The 5,000-nt window shown below is 33.6% G+C and overlaps 1 protein-coding gene across 4 annotated transcripts in view; it reads right to left on the minus strand.

The window, feature by feature from the left end:
- Nucleotides 1–5,000, minus strand: part of LOC115215869 — a 326,154-nt gene that overhangs the window by 1,409 nt on the left and 319,745 nt on the right. The window lies entirely within an intron of this gene.

Here is a 5,000-nt window from a genome sequence, read left to right on the forward strand (position 1 = left end):
GCTTACATTGGGATCTGATTGATTATTTGAATCTTGTGTAATGTCACAGGATCCAAGAAACTGGCCTTATGAGTTTATGGCTTGGGAAAGATCTTTATTCTTTTACGTGTTTCAGTCATTTGACTGTGGCTATGCTGGAGCACCACCTTAAAATGTTTTAGTCAAAGAAATCCACCCTAGGACTTATTCTTTGTAAGCCGAGTACATATTCTATCAGTCTCTTTTGCCAAATCACTAAGTTATGGGGACATAAAGACACCAACATCAGTTGTCAAAGTGTGACACACACTCAGAAATATTTACACACACACACATATACATATATGACAGGCTTTAGCCAGCCCAAGGTAATAGTAGACGACACTTTCCCAAGGTACCTTGCAGTGGGATTGAACCCAGAACCATGTGGTTGGGAAGGAAGCTTCTTACCACACAGCCACACCTGTGCCTTTGATTTTTTTTTGTCTCACCACTAGTATCTCAGTCAGTCAGTCAAGAAAATAAAATTCTTAACCAAATGTAAACAGTCCAACTTTTTATTGGTTCATCTGGTGAGGTCTATGACAGGTTTCACAATTTTGTTGTATGCTAAACACAGATAAGATTAGGTGTAAGTGCCTAGCTCATAAAAGCAGTTCAGGTTATATCTGCAAGATCAAATTGAGGATATTCAGCAGTGTAGTCTTACATGTTCCTAGGAAAGTTTATATATTGCTGACTAACTTCACACTTTAGAATCTTTTTGAGAGATAAATAAAATATTTAAAACATGGAAGAGTGGCCTATGATTGAAAGGCATGAAAGTTTACAGAGAAAAGAGTGAAGGACTGGTTAGTGATAGACAACAGAAAACTCAATTCCTAATAGATAAAAGAGTGACTAGGAATTGAACACTAACAAATCAGAAAGTAAAAATACAAGGAAAATATTGGCAATAGGTAAGCTAGTGTTGATTTATCTAAAGCATGGATTATTAAAAAGTTGACAAAAGATAATTATGCAGTGAGGAAAAAACTTTAGACAGTGATAAATATACTATTGAATTTTTCAGCAAGAAAACTTTTTGCTGCAAGAAAACTTACTCATCAGTAAGCAATAATATTCATTATTTGTGTCAAAGTTATGAAGAAAAATCACAACACGAAAATAAGGGTACAAAATTATATATTGGTTGTTGTAAGAAAACAGAAGTGTTTCAAGAATACATAATTCAGAAAAGTGATCCACATGAAAAACAATAGTTAATTTTGTGTCGGCATAACTAATGCAAGTGGGGTATTATTCATTCTCAAAACATTAATAGTTTGGCAGAGAATGAGAATTTTTGATGTGCCAGATTCTCAGAAGTAGTTCATAGCTCAATTAACTTTAAAATGAAGGCAGCTCGGATGGTTCACTTGCAGTTGCAATTAAGTCATTCAGATTAGGTTATATAATTAATACTGGCTGGTAGATTTATGAAAAGTCTAATATCAAAGAGAGTAAATAGACTAAGTCAAGGAAATTATCATCTTTGTTGTCGATAAAGAGTTTTCCTGTCTGAGTAAATGACAAATTATATATGGTATATGCAAGGACTGAATGGTAGTGAAATATAGATGATAATAGAGAAGACGAGCATCAATTGAAGGGAAATGAGCTGATAATGGTCTGTTGGATGTACCATATCAATTTACAAAACTGGAAGCACCACAATGTAGTCACTTGATCTACAAGAAATAGCAGCCAAGAATCAAATGAATGAACAGCTGTGTTGGATGGCTTTGGGCTTTCTAAACCAAAGAAATAAGAATCACTATAATTTGACAAAAAGGAGGTGAGAAGAAAAAGCACACTTGTGAGCCAGTGGTTGTAGTATATTCATAAATGAATATTTGCCAACAATCTAAATGACCTTCCTTGGGATGTGATTTTGTGGTTTACAAGTTTTGTGTACATAGCAACATAACAATCTCTTTTGTTACCATATTTCTGCTGAAATAAGCTGCCTTTGTTTGAAAATAATGAAGAATTTAGTAAAATATAGTTATCATTAATAAGCTGGTGTTTTTAAGGTGGTAAGCTTATTGAATTGTTAGCATGAAGGATGAAATGTTTAGCAGAATTTCGTCTGTCTTCATGTTCTGAGTTCAGTAAAATTATTCCAGTTGAGTATTAGGGCCACCATATCAACTTGCCCCTCTCCTCTGAAATTGCTGGCCTTGTGCTAAAATTTGAAATCAGTATTAAATTGGTGTTTGAAAGGTGGCAAGCTGGCAGAATTATTAACATGCCAGGCAAAATTCTTGGTAGCATTTAATTTTTCTTTCCATGCTCAGTTCAAATTCTGCTGAGGTTGACTTTGCCTTTCATCCTTTCGGGGTCCATAAATTATGTACCAGTGAAACACTGGGGTCAATGTAATCAACTTGTCTCCTCCCACAAAATTTCAGGCCTTGAGCCTTTATTAGAAAGGATTATTAAGTTGGTGTTTGGAATATAAGATAACATGAAATTATGATGGAAGGTGTGACTCTTGAGCTCTTTAAAGCAGTTTGCGTCCAAGACCCAGAGGCAGTCTCAGGCAGGCAGGTTGGTATCCAAAGGGTTAAGCAGTACTTCAGTATGGATTACATTTCATGTTTGTCAGTAACTGATCAGAACTAAAATATTTATTGACCTGAAAAAGCTCTAATTTTTATAGGATACTGTTCTGACAATGTTTGAGGTCTCCACAAAGAAGAGTATCAGATATGAAAGGTCTAGCAGCTTCAAAGCACCAATTCCTCTTTTCATGAAACAGCTCAAAGCATTTATCATATTGCCATTTTTCACCTGAATTTTAAATCCCCATATTAAAACCAACGATAAAGAGAATCAAAGAATGAGTGTAAAAGTATAAAACTCATTAGTAAGTCTTTTGCATCTTTCCTTTTTATTTTTGCAACTGTTTTTTTTTTTGTTTTTTTTAGGTGCTACACAATAAACAGTTTCTAGCTAACACTAAATTTGAATTAAAAATTACAAACACGCATGTACATAAACTTTACATAAAAAAGCTTTCATAAACTTATATAGAAAAAAATGATGTGATACTTGCAAGTATTAAAAGTTTTATTTGTAAAACTAAATGAATTAAAATGATTTGAGATGTAATATGTATCAGCCACAGATATATCTTGCAGCTCTGTCTGATGTTCCAGTTCAACATTGAGAAAAATTACTGCTTATTATTAAAACTTCCAATATTCAACAAAATCTAGGAACAGAATATACCTATTAAATATGGGGGAAATAGTTGATGATTGTTACATATAGGTACAGGCATGCCTGTGTGGTAAGAAGCTTGTTTCCCAACCATATGGTTCCAGGTTGTCTCACTGCATGGTACCTTGGATGAGTGTCTTCTACTAAAGTCTCAAGTTGACCAAAGTGTTGTGAGTGGGTCTGGTAGAGAGAAACTGGAAGAAGCCCATCATGTGTATGTGTGTGTGTGCATGCATGTTTTTATGTCTGTGTTTGTCTCCCACACAACTTGACAACCAGCGCTGGTGATGTCCGTGACTCAACAGTTCAGCAAAAGATACCAATAGAATAAGTACCAGATTTTAAAAAGGAAATAAGTGCTAGGGCCAATTCATTCGACTAAAACCCCCTCAAGGTGGTGTCCCAGCATGACCACAGTCTAATGACTGAATCAAGTAAAAGATAAAAAGATATATATCTGTAAATGAATTTTCTGAACAAGGTTTAAGCTCATTAATTGATATGATATACTAAATACTGTATGTCTGGTATTGTTAATAAAGACATCTGATGGTTTATGGAAAAACCTACAATATGGAGAGTGCTGACAGATTGTGGATAGAGGGAAAGGACTTTAAATATCCTGTTCAATGTGATAAGGAAATATTTTAAAGCTGAGATACCAAATGCAACAGAGAATTTTCATTAAATGTAGGAAGCAAAACTGAAGAACTAGCAATCATCGTAGTATTGAAAGAACATGCAGGACATTATAAGAGTGAAACTGGGTTTGTAGAGGAGTTAATGATTCTGGTTTAAGTGGTTCAAAATAGGATGAAGCTGTGTTCTCTATAATGTGAGCAATTGATTTAAAAGGTAAAAGTGTAAAAAAGTTTTGTTTATTTTTTCATAGAAGAAAATTCTGTTTTATTAATCAGTGTAGAAAAGTGGTATTAGTCTCAACAAGCTGAATCCTTAAGTAAATTCAATGAACTAGTTTTGATTTTCCATTGGAACTATTTCATTCAAGTTTTTAATACGATTGAGAAATGCAAGCACATCTTGTTTGCCTCTGCTTTGAACTCAATAGAGTAAAGCTATCCAGGAGATACAAGAGAAAAAGTTGAGCATTTAACTCAAACTAAGACACTTGCATGCAATATATATTGACTAATTGATTGATATCAAATACAAACTCGGTACTAGATAATGAATCAAGCAAACAGTGGAGCACCTCAATGAATTCTGTAGTCTTAGCCCTCCCCATTCTGAGTCCAAATCCTACAAGAGTTGATTTGCCCTTCCATTGACTGGTCATTTGGCATTTAGAATGAACCCAGATGTCTGAGACTAAAGTATTTATTCTAGCATTTCATTGCTTCTACCACTCAAGTCACTTCACTTGTATTAAGCACAGACTAGACAATCAGGTACAATAAATATTTTTATTTCAACAGACATTTAAATTATTTTCAGCTAAATCTCAAATACCAATAATATATATTTTGAAAGTAAACATTAATCATATTATTAACTATATTATCATTATAGTAAGTAATTTCATAATTCTAATAATACAGTAAATATCATTGTTGTTCTTAGTTGATGATATCTAATGCTCCTACAACTAAGTGAGAAGAAATTTAATTTCCTTCCTTTTGACTTTATCATTCCAGTCACACAGTTTGCTTACAGGAAGTGTATTATATTCAACATAATCAAAATTAGCTGAAAGGGGTAGAAGACTTTTAATGCTCAATTTGAAATAAGATAAG

Source organism: Octopus sinensis, linkage group LG9 (assembly GCF_006345805.1).
Source record: "Octopus sinensis linkage group LG9, ASM634580v1, whole genome shotgun sequence".
NCBI lineage: Eukaryota > Metazoa > Mollusca > Cephalopoda > Octopoda > Octopodidae > Octopus > Octopus sinensis.